This window comes from Oryctolagus cuniculus, chromosome 14 (genome assembly GCF_051225735.1).
Source record: "Oryctolagus cuniculus isolate XC-2025 breed Fujian yellow rabbit chromosome 14, ASM5122573v1, whole genome shotgun sequence".
Classification (NCBI taxonomy): domain Eukaryota; kingdom Metazoa; phylum Chordata; class Mammalia; order Lagomorpha; family Leporidae; genus Oryctolagus; species Oryctolagus cuniculus.
In genome coordinates this window covers 52,451,733-52,464,915 of record NC_142880.1, presented here as the reverse complement: position 1 = coordinate 52,464,915, position 13,183 = coordinate 52,451,733, and positions in this window count along the sequence as shown.

Genomic DNA, 13,183 nt, shown 5'->3' with positions numbered 1-13,183 from the left:
ATTGAAATAAAAATATTTCTGACTGACATAAAAACCATGTTTCTATAACTATCTTTAATATATTTCATTACATATTGAATGTTGCTTTAATTAAAGATATTGCAACTTATAAGGTCATGTCATATATTAAATATTGTTATGATAGTTCAAAAAGGAGATGTGGATTTTTTAGTTATAACCAGCTTATCATCAAAATTTTTTAATATTTATGGTCATATATACCTCTGTTTATGGACACAAAGTTATTGATAAGATAATCCTTGGTCAACAAAAAATATAATGAGGGTAAATATTTTCTCAAAATAAATTTATTTTTCATCATTTTACTTATATCCTTAACACAAATTTACTTTTGATCATGTTACTTAAATCATTAACACTCCTAAACAAGTGCAAGAGATTTAGATAAAAATCAGTGAAAAATAACAAAAGGATTATGCTTATTTAAATAAAGAGTGACTTTTCTAAAAAAGTTAAAGCTTCAAGTAGGCAACAGAAATAGATAGTTATTTGTTTTGTATTTACTTATTCCAACATATGTATTCATAAAAATAATGTTAAGAGTTTCACATGTAATACACACAGTACCTTTAATGATTCAAAGAGTGTCAAACAAAAAATAATTCTATAAAAGAGTTTATTAAGTATCAAACTCAATAAATGCATCTATATACATTCTTTTGATATGAGATCATTTGTACTTACTGTGGGCATTGGTTCAAAGGAACTAAAAACTGAAATGGGGGACTCATAATTTTTCTTGTTGATAAATCTTAATGGATATTCACTAGAGAGCTTTGAATAGGTTCAGAAAGTGTATGAAGTTGAAATAGACTCCACACTCTTAAAATGTGTACCCTAGAAAATAGAATTAGACTTATATGTCAGTCATTATTTAGCATAATATTAAACATAAGGTTAATGGAAAAGAACAAAAGTTATTATGTGGTTTTAAAATAAGATTTGCTTCCAGCTGAGTAAATCAGGAAATGTTTTGACCTCAGTCCTTCATAAAAATAAAATAGGCCAGTGAAGTAACTCTATAGTATATGTTGAACCATTTAATTGGTTTGTAGATAGAAGCAAAATAAAACAGAGAGATGTTGTAACAAAAAATAAGATTAGACAAGATTGGAAAACTCAGTTTGGCAATACGTAATTCTGGGTTGCACATAAAAAATTAAGGTAATTTCATTTTATGCATAATGAAGACTCTTTAAAACATTTTATGCAAACTGTAACATTATTTTGGTGGCTTCAGAAAAAATTAATCTGGCACCATTGTGCTGTCTGAATTGGAACAAGAATCAAGAAATCTACTGAAGTATACTGGAACTGTCCTGGGAAGAGGCAATAAGTTTAAGGACAGTTGAAATGGAGTAATGGCTATTGGATTGGAGAAAAAGAAAAGAGAATAATGAGCAGAAAGATGTTATGAAAAGACATAAGGAAGAGAGACAATGAAAAATGCTTGGGATAGCAATGATTCAATTTTAGATATGATTCATGGACAGGTTATAAAAACATCCAGTTGGTGCAGCTTCAGCGTAGCACTTATTTGGACATGTTAAGTGATAATCAGTCAAATGGTATAACATCTGCAAATTTGTTGTCACTTTCTTTCTGTGAGATATTAGGACAGAATTTTGAAAAATAGGAATTTAATCATCAGATGTCAGAATTCCCTGAGCCTATTTTTATTCATTTGAAAGGCAGAGTTAGAGAGAGAGGGAAAGACAGATCTTGCCATGTTCTGATTTACTTCCCAAATGACTCCAATGGTTAAGTTTGGATCATGTTGAAGCCAAGAGCCTGGCACTTCTGCTGGATCTCCCACATAGGTACAGAGTCCCAAGCACTTGGGCCATCATTTGCTGCTTTCTCAGGCAATTAACGGGAAGCTGAATGGAAAATGGAGCTGCCAGGACTTGTACTAAAGCCCATATGGGATGTAGGCATCACAAGCATGTGACTTTATACTCTATGCTGGCCCCTGGAGATGTTTATTAAAATGTAGAATTCAAAGTCCTTTTCTTTTTTTTCTTTTTCAATTGATGCAACTCAGTAATTTTGTCTTTGACAATCTGATTACACATGAAGAATGCCTCAGAAGCAATGCCACCAAGTCCCTAGATTTCAGTTAATGATGTCTTTCTCCACACTGCTGCATTAGGTTAACACAAACACAAATGACCATCCTGTCCTTTCTCCTTTATGGTTCTCCCTTTCTATTCATGATATTGGCAGTTTCATGCAGAAAAAATAGCTTTTGAAAAATTATTACTCCCATAAATAAATTTGGCCATATAGGTCTATTGTCCAGGAAAGGTCAGATGACCCCAAGCATCAACAGTAAACATTCTGGTCTTATTATTGTCAAAGCCCTTGTCTAAACTACTAAATGCAAATATCCATTGAAATTCACTAACCTTTTTTTTAACTTTTATTTAATGAATATAAATTTCCAAAGTACAGCTTATGGATTACAATGGCTTTCCCCCCCATAACTTCCCTCCCACCAGCAACCCTCCCCTTTCCTGCTCTCTCTCCCCTTCCATTCACATCGATTCATTTTCAATTCTCTTTATATACAGAAGATCAGTTTAGTATACATTAAATAAAGATTTCAACAGTTTGCACCCACATAGAAACACAAAGTGAAAAATAATGTTTGAGTACTAGTTATAGCATTAAATCTCAATGTACAGCACATTGAGGACAGAGATCCTACATGAGGAGTAAGGGCACAGTGACTCCTGTTGTTGACTTAACAAATTGACACTCTTGTTTATGGCCTCAGTAATCACCCTAGGCTCTTGTCATGAGCTGCCAAGGCTATGGAAGCCCCCTGATTTCACCGACTCTGATCATATTTAGAGAAGCTCATAGTCAAAGTGGAAGTTCTCTCTCCCTTCAGAGAAAGGTACCTCCTTCTTTGATGACCTATTCTTTCCACTGGGATCTCACTCGTGGAGATCTTTCATTTAGGTCATTTTTTTTTTTTTTTTTTGCCAGTGTGTCTTGGCTTTCCATGCCTGAAATGGGCTTTTCAGCTGGATCCGCATGCCTTAAGGGCTGATTCTGAGGCCAGAGTGCTGTTTAGGATATCCGCCATTCTATGAGTCTGCTGTGTATCCCGCTTCCCATGTTGGATCGTTCTCTCCCTTTTTTATTCCATAAGTTAGTATTTGCAGACACTAGTCTTGTTTATGTGATCCCTTTGACTCTCAGTCCTATCATTTTGATCAATTGTGAACAGAAATTGATCACTTGGACTAGTGAGATGGCATTGGTACATGCCACATTGATGGGATTGGAAATTCACTAACCTTTAAAATCTGTTTTAATTATACTTCATAGTCTATCTATGGGAAACCTATAAATACTAATTTTGGGTGAGTATAATTCAAAAGAGCCTTAATTATAATTAACAGTGAGTTATGAGAATAAAGACACATTTTTGAACATTTGTTTAATCTTGGTGTTTCAAGAAAAGAACTTAACTTTAGGTTAATGAATTACAGAAATCAACTATTACATTGCATAATATTTAAATTAATTTTAGATAATGATGCAATATTGTTGGTGAATAGATACAAGTGTAGCATTGTTATCTAAACTAATTTTAGTGAGTGCTGTACATGATAACTTTTGTATTTAAAAACAACAGTAATATATGTAATTAACTTTTATTTCCTGTTCCAATACTTATACTTTTTCACGTATTTTACTCTTATTTTTATGAACTGATTTAATGGTTTGATAAAAGTATAAAATTTCTGAAGTCATAGTGCATTCATTTTGTATCTTTATCCTACAGTACATGACCTCAATTATTTTTGTAGTACAAAAAAATGAAAAAAATGAAAGTATATAAATAAAACAAATTGTGTAGACCCAGCAGAGAGTTGTGAAAGATCTTAGCACATTAAACACAATTTTCATGAAATTTTCTTTTATTGATTTAAGAAGTATTTCTAACATGAAAAATATAGGCAAAGTTTCTAAAAAGGAGCTATATTTCTTTCCTCATTAATTTTTCAATAATTTACAAGTGGTTTTAGATCAAAACTAGAATGCAAATAAGGGAATATCAAGAAATTTAGTTACATATATTTGAAATTTAACATTTCTGTAATTACATGCTATAAAATATAAATAATTTTAAAAAAGGCAATCTGAAATTGCATGATAAAATTAGTAATATTCTTTTTCAAAACTTAGAATAAAAAGACCAGGTTTCCTGGATGCAGATAAAGAAGAGATATTAAATCTATTACAATGGTAAATCATCTGTGTGTAGCCAGGGTTGGTGTTGTCAAGGTCATTACAGGTCTAGTAATGTTACCAGAGAATGTTCATGCAGGCATAATTCAACAAAGAAGGGTGACAGGCCTGCACACCATCTTCAATGAGAAGAGTAGAGGATCATGCAAAAGTTGTTTTGGTAATGACAGAATAAAACATTACTTGAGCGGATTGAAAAGCAAATTACAGAGACTATTTTTTAAGAGAAAACGAATTATACCAGAGTGAATGTAGGCAGAATCAGAAAGATGATGCATTGGAAAAGACGGTTGCCATATGGAGATAAAAACCATGACATTTTCCTAAAAAGGGAATTTATATATCAATCTAGGTTTAGATTTGGACTGGATTGAATCATACAAATTTCAGTATTTTAAGAATATAAAAACTGAATTGTCCCTAATGTTTACAAATTTAGCTGAGAAAAACCTCCTTTAAATGTATCTTTAGAAAAACAGAATGTTGGCTTCCAGATTCTAAAATTTCTTGAGTAATTTTACACCAGATTATGGAATAGTCTGTAAAGAAATAATTATAAATTATTTTAAAATATTTTGTATAAATATATTTTAAACAATTATATGTTTAAAAAAGCATTCTGTTATTAAGTTCCACATTTTCTTCATAAATATGCCTATTGGTCTGCAAATCTAGACTACATTTCGTACAACTAAGCAAACCAACATTGTAAGGAAGTTAGAAAAACAGATGTGTTCATGTGAAGTCTGATAAAAAATGAGAACAAATTACTCTCTGTCTTCAATATTTCCAATCGTTAGACCTTGCACAGACCATGTAATAAAAGAAATTTATTTCTCATCAGAGCCTTGCCATTCAAACAAATCAGAACACTCCAGGAGTAGAATGTGTTTGCTGCTTCCAGAATGTGGTGCTCTCGCTCATGCAATTGGACATCTCAGTAGTAAAGAGTTACCATGTGTATCTTTGGCACTGCATGTTTGGAGATGTATATTAATGTGTATATCCCAGTATTATCATATCTTGCAGTTGAAGAAGAAATTGTCACTGGAAGAGAGAAGATATGGTCCAGAAGAACTCCTCTAAACCGGATTCTACTCTATGTACTTACACATATACTTCACAGCTACAGATCCTACAAGATTATATGACAGTTGTGCAAATTAATATAAATGCAGTCAAAGTCTATTCACAGATACTTTTTAGTGATAGAGCATGCTAAGATTTCATTTTGCACAAGGATGATAAATGAAAGAAACAAAACTATAAAATATGAAGCCTAAAATCAGATGTAAAATAGTAAATGGACATGATTCTAAATACTCGGGAGAAAATCTGTTAAAAGATTTTCAATAACAAAAATGGAAAAAGTTGCCACCAAGATTTTAACATCCCCAAGAGAATAAAAGGAAATATGGCCTCACTGTCCTTATAAAAATTTCTACAGCATTTTTTGCAGCAAGAGGAAAAAAATTTCATCCTAAAATTCACATGGAATCTCTAAGGACCTTCAATAGCTAGATCAATTTTGAAAGCAAACAATCAACCTAGAAGACTTATACTTCTCAATTTCAAGACATACTTCAAAAGCATAGTAATTAAAAGAATATTGTGCCACTTGCACAACATAAACACCAAAACAGTATGCACTGACATAAAGACTGTCTACACAGTCCAACAAAATAAAATGAAGAGTCCAGAAATACACACTAGCAGACATGATCACCTAATAGATATGATCAAATTGTCTTCAACAAGTGTGCAAAAAAAGCCACTATGGTATTAACATCCCCAAGAGTATACAAGGAATATCTCTATACAAATAGGATATCTCTATGCAAAAGGATAAAGGTGAATCTTTATCTTTACACCATATAAAATTGACTCTAAATGGATTGAAGCATTGAACTCTAAGACTACCAGAAGAAAACAGAGAGGGAAAACACATGACAGTAGATTTGACAACTATTTCTTGGAAATAATGGCAATGAAGCAACAAAAGCCAAAATAGACAAATAAGACTACACCAAACTTTAAAACTTTTGTGCATCAAGAAATAAAATCAGGGCTGAGATCTGTGTGGGTTCAAGCTGTTGAAATCTTTACTTAGTATATACTAAATTGATCTTCTGTGTACAAAGATCTTAATGAATGAATGGGATGGGAGAAGGAGTAGAAGATGGGATGGTTTGCAGGTGGGAGGGTCCTTATGGGGGGGGAAGAACAGCTATAATCCAAAAGTTGTACTTTTGAAATTGACTGTTGATGAGCAGCTTAATATGTTATCCCTCTTAGTATTTTTTTTGTTTGTTCTACTTAATACTTTTGGTTGAATATTGTAATCAATACACAATTCTTCTTAAGTGCTGAAACTTAACTGAAAAGTGATCACTGTTAAATATAAGAGTAGGAACAAGAGAGGGAAGAGATGTGCAATTCGGGACATGCTCAAGCTGACTTACCTCAAACAGTAGAGTTAGAAACATACCAGGGGATTCGAATTCAATCCCATCGAGGTGGCATGTACCAATGCCATCTCACTAGTCCCAGTGATCAATTTCTGTTCACAATTGATCGTAATGATAGGACTTTAGAACCAAAGGGATCACATAAACAAGAATAGTGTCTGCAAATACTAGCTGATAGAATAAAAAAGGGAGAGAATGGCCCAACATGGGAAGTGAGATACACAGCAGACCCATAGAATGGCAAATGTCCTAACAGCACTCTGGCCTCTGAATCAGCCCTTAAGGCATGCAGATCTGGCTGAAAAGCCCATGAGAGTATTTCAGGCATGGAAAGCCAAGACACTCTGGGGGAAAGAAAAAAAAAACCTAAATGAAAGATCTCCACGAGTGAGATCCCAGTGGAAAGAATGGGTTATCAAAGAAGGAGGTACCTTTCTCTGAAGGGAGGAGAGAACTTCCACTTTGACTATGCGCTTCTCTAAATATGATCAGAGTCGGTGAACTCAAAAGGCTTCCATAGCCTTGGCAACTCATGACAAGAGCCTAGGGTGATTACTGAGGCCATAAACAAGAGTGTCAATTTGTTAAGTCAACAACAGGAGTCACTGTGCCCCTACTCCTCTTGTAGGATCTTTGTCCTTAGTGTGCTGTACATTGAGATTTAATGCTATAACTAGTACTCAAATAGTATTTTTCACTTTATGTTTCTGTGTGGGAGCAAACTGTTGAAATCTTTACTTAATGTATGCTAAATTGATCTTCTGTATAGAAAGAGACACGAAAATGAATCTTGATGTGAATGGAGGGGTAGAGGGAGTGGATAAGGGGAGGGTTGCGGGTTGGAGGGAAGTTATGGGGGGGAAGCCATTGTAATCAATATTCTGTACTTTGGAAATTTATATTCATTAAATAAAAGTTAAAAAAAAGAAATTTACATTTATTAAATAAAAATTTTCAAAACAAATCAGGGCTGGTTATTGTGGATTAATATAGGTTAAGCCACTACTTGGGATGCCTGTATCCCTTGCCACAGTGGCAGTTTCAGTTCTGGATACCACATTTCAGATCCAGTTTCCTGTCAATGTGCCTAGGAATCAAAATAATATGATTCAGATACTTGGGTCTCTGCCACCTATGTGGGATACTTGGATTCAATTCTCTCAGCTTTGGCTTAGCAAGTCTTGGCTGTTTGCAGGTAAAATGGATGAATTGGAAACCTGGTATATGCTGTTGATGTTGTAAAATGGTGCCACCAATATGGAAAATAAATTCCTCAAAAAATTAAAAATAGAAGTACCACATAATCCACTAATGTCACTTGTGTTTATATATCCAAAATAGAATGAAGCATCCCAAGTGCCTATCAAAGAATGAAAAAGCAAAATGTGGAATATACATATGCGGAAACTTACTTTAGAGATGAAGAAAATTCATTCATATGCTGCAACATAGGTAAATCTAAGGTCATTATGCAAGGTGAAATAAGCCAGTCACAAAAAAACAGAATACATACAATTCCATTTATATGAGGAACCTAAAATGATGAAAGTAATAAAAACAGAAAGAAGAATAGTGTTTATCAAGGGCTTAGGGAAGGAAAAGGGAAAATTGTGTTTAATGAATATAGAGTTTCATGTTTGCAAAAAGTAAACATTCTGTAGATCCATTTTAAGCTAATGTGAATATACTTATAACTATGAACTAAAAAAAGTTAAGGTGGTAACTATTGTTTCATGTCTTTTTTCACAACAAAGACAAAGAAAAGAAAATATAGCCTCCCTGAAGAGAAAAAAGACATTAAGAAATGAACAGATTCCATATAACGTGTATATAGTATCATGAAATTAAAGAAAATTAGTTATCGAAATGATTATAAGAAATCTAAACACACACACATACACACACACAACTATGTCAGAGAAAGGAAATACATAATTTGTATTACAGAAAGTGAAACAGGCCAGAAAAATTCTGCCTGATCATATTCATATCTAGAATCTTAAAAAGTTGATATCATAAAAGCTGAGAGTAGAAAGGTGCTTGCCAAAGGCTGGGGAGAGGATGGAGTGAGGAGTGGCAAAATTGTCAGCAGTACTAAGTTGCAGTCACATAAGACAAGGAAACTCGGTTATTCTTTGCCCAGTAGAGTCACTATGGATAATGATATTTACTTTATAACTTTTAAAAGCTAGAAGAAAGGATATTGAATGTTTCACCATGAAGAAATAACAAATGTCTGAAGAGATAAATCTGCTTACTCTGATTTGAAAATTACACCATGTATGCATGTATGGAAACATTAAATGTCAGTTTTTTGAGGCAAAAGTAGTATCAAATATGGGTATTTGGGAGAGGGAGGGGGGTAGGAGGCAGGAGAGACGGACACACACACACACAGAGGGGGGAGAGAGAGAGAAATTAATATTAATTTAAAAATTGAAAGAAAAAGGGAAAACAAAACAAAAGAAGTTTTACAGAAATAACACTTTCTTGTGGCCAAGACTGTTACATACAAATTGAAAGGCAAGAATACATTCTAGAAAAATAAGTAAAATAGGATCATCTTTTAGAAATAGCTACAAATTCATTAGACAATAATGGAAATTTTAAAATCTAGTTGGAAATCCAGAAAGAAATAAAAATTTGAAGTTTGAAACAATTGCTTTAACATTCTACTGAGAAAAAAGTGTACTTCAAGAATTGTATACCAAGCCAAGTTGCTCTCCTATGTAAAGGTTATATAAAAGCTTTGCAAATATGCAATCTCTCAGTCAATATTTCATTCAGGTAGCTCTTCTTGAAAAATATTTTTGAGCTTTTACTTTTTCTTTTTTTTTTTATTCTCCTACTTGCTGGAATGTTCCTGCTGAGGTCCTATGCTGTTATTCCACATCTATCAGATATCTAAAATTGAAATGCTCTTGAGCTCATAGTCCTTGGGCCCCATGTCTTCTCTAGCTTCATTAACTACCAGATGATCTTATTCATTGTCATACCTATAATGCTATCAATATATTATACAATAGCTCCAATCAAGCTATTGATTCTATCTCTTCCCTGTATCTCTCTCCCCTAATTCTTGTAGTCACTTTTCCAAAAGCCCATATTCTACTTGGATATGTCTAGAATGCATCTCAGACTTAAAGAGATTCAAACAAGATTCTTGATTTTCTCTTATGTTCATTCCATTTCTACTACAGAATTCCAGTTGTCAGTAAATGGTACCTTCACACTTTCAATTACTGAAACAATGATCTCAGGGAGACCCTTGATTTCTTTTAGTCTCATATACTTCTTGTGTTCTACTTCATTTTCAAAATATTTCCAAAATTGAGCCCCTTTTTGTCACATCCACCAAAAAGAAAAATCCTGCCTTAAGTTACAATTTGTCTTACCTTTCACAATCATTTCTAACTGATCTCCTTGCTTTCATCTTTGCCTTCCTACAGTATTTTCTTAATAGATTTTATATATATATATATATATATATATATAATATGATTCTCAAATTTTACCATCTATGAGAACCACCTGGAATTCTTGTTAAAGCATAAATTTCTGGTAAAAGCATCTGGTGTGGTAGTTAAGATGCCCATATGCCATATAGGAGTGCCTGATTTGAGTCTTAGCTACTCAGTTTCTGTTCCAGCTTCCTGCTAATGCACATCTTTTTTTTTTTTTTTTTTTTTACAGGCAGAGTGGACAGTGAGAGAGAGACAGAGAGGGAAAGGTCTTCCTTTGCCGTTGGTTCACCCTCCAATGGCCGCCGCTGCAGCCGGCGCACCGCGCTGATCCGATGGCAGGAGCCAGGATCCAGGTGCTTTTCCTGGTCTCCCATGGGGTGCAGGGCCCAAGCACCTGGGCCATCCTCCACTGCACTCCCTGGCCATAGCAGAGAGCTGGCCTGGGAGAGGGGCAACCGGGACAGAATCCGGCGCCCCAACCGGGACTAGAACCCGGTGTGCCGGCGCCGCAAGGTGGAGGATTAGCCTATTGAGCCACGGCGCCGGCTAGCACATCTTTTTTTAACTTTTATTTAATAAATATAAATTTCCAAAGTACAGCTTTTGGATTATAGTAGTTTCCCCCCCCCATAACTTCCTTCCCACCTGCAACCCTCCCATCTCCCGCTCCCTCTCCCATTCCATTCACATCAAGATTCATTTTCAATTATCTTTATATACAGTAGATCAATTTAGTATATATTAAGTAAAGATTTCAACAGTTTGCACCCACACAGATATACAACATGCAACGTACTGTTTGAGTACTAGTTATAGCATTAATTCACATTCTAATTCAAGAATTGTATAGCAAGCCAAGTTACTCTCCTATGTAAAGGTTATATAAATGCTTTACAAATAAGCAACATCTCAGTCAATATTTCATTCAGGTAGCTCTTCTTGAAAAATATTTTGAGCTTTTTCAACAGCCCTTGAATTTTAGTATCTACCAAATTATAGAATTCTTCTCTCATATCATGTAGACCATAATTTAATCCTGTCTGCATTTGGTGAGGTGAAAGCTGCAAAACTCTAAAGATTTCTCAGTAATCTCTCATGTATTTCATATATTACTTAGGTCAAGGTCAAGAAATACATAAATGTCATTCTCTCTGCTTGATGTTCTCTGCCAAAAAATAAGATTATCCAGTCATCCAACAGTCTTGATTCAAAGACTGGGCGGCCTTGTTTAACATGGAAAAAGACAGCATAAGACAAAGAAGTTTGTCTGTGTGTTAGTGCGGAGCCTTGGAAGGCCATATTATGGGACAATTTCTCAGTAAGGCCCTAAAGTAGAGTTAGAAGACAAGGCTGATCTGACATCTTTCTATCTTCCTTCAAGTTTAGTCTAAGATGGTATTCTATTCCAATTTTCTCTCTCTCTCTCTCTCTCTCTCTCTCTCTCTCTCACACACACACACACACACACACAACCACACAAATTGAAGAAAGGAAGTATTTTTCTAGTTTAAAGGAAGATTTTAAAATCCTAAAATAGTTGTAATATAAAGAATATAAGAGAATATAAGAGAAGATGTTTAGTCATGACATAGATTTACTTTCATCACAGAATAGAGGCTTTTATTTTGATAAGAGCCCTAAAGCCTTTTGCATCTTTAAAACAATGATTTTGTATGCTCTGTCTTCTGATTTCTGTACGAACAAGAAAAAAATTAGTGATGTAAAGGAATTTGAGCTCTGCTTTGGAATTCTTTTCTCTTACGATTCTGTATTATCTACAAGAGATCACATAAAATGAAAGAATAACTAATGGAAAAAACATATTATGAAGAAAAGGCAGTGAAGAGTAAAGCCAGTTAATTAGAGAAGTTTAAATACTAAAGACTCTTTAAACAGGTTTATTAAGGTATCATCAATATACCATAAAATAGTATGTAATTATACAAGTTAATGAATTTTACCAAATTTACAGGGTTGTGCAACCATCCCCACAATCCTGGTTTAGAACACATCCACGGTTCTCTAAAGGCCCTTCATGCCCATCTGCACTCATTGCCTATTTCCTCGCCCCAGGTAACCACTAATTCCTTCTTTTACTCTACAGATTTGCATTCTCTGGAAATAAAGATCTGTTCCAAAAGGGGACATGGTTTTATCTTCCTAAAATTTTTAGACAAGTGTTAACTGAACTTCACTTTCCTGACTCCAGAACCCAGAATTCCAAATAACTGACCTTCACTGAGAAGCAGTCTTAACCATGTATTTGAGAAAACACAGAAAACCAAGCTGTAAACATGATAACCTCATTTGCAGTTTATTTATTTATTTATTTATTTTGACAGGCAGTGTGGACAGTGAGAGAGAGAGACAGAGAGAAAGGTCCTGCTTTTCCGTTGGTTCACCTTCCAATGGTCGCTGCAGCTGGCGCACCGCGCTGATCCAAAGCCAGGAGCCAGGTGCTTCTCCTGGTCTCCCATGTGTATGCAGGGCCCAAGCACTTGGGCCATCCTCCACTGCACTCTCGGGCCACAGCAGAGAGCTGGATAGAAAGAGGAACAACGGGGACAGAATCCTGCGCCCCCACTGGGACTGGAACCTGGTGTGCCGGCGCAGCAGGCGGAGGATTAGCCTATTGAGCCACTGCGCTGGCCATCATTTGCACTTTTTTACAATGTTCTTACTCCCAGTACTATGCCCCAAAGATGAAATCTTTATTTTTGCAATGGTGCTTTGCAGATAATCCGAAATGGGTCTAGTGCCGTACAACTGTCATCTAAGCACCTAGTATTCCTGCAGTTGCTGAATATCCATTTAACTATTGTCCTTCATTAATTTTGATTTTGCCCACAATACAAGGCATGACTTTAAGAGCAATTCCTCATGGAACAGATTCCAAGAGCAAGGGACAAGGTCTCTTTTTCTTTTGGACCCATTTCCTAAAGGCCAAATTCTTGTCTTCATAAC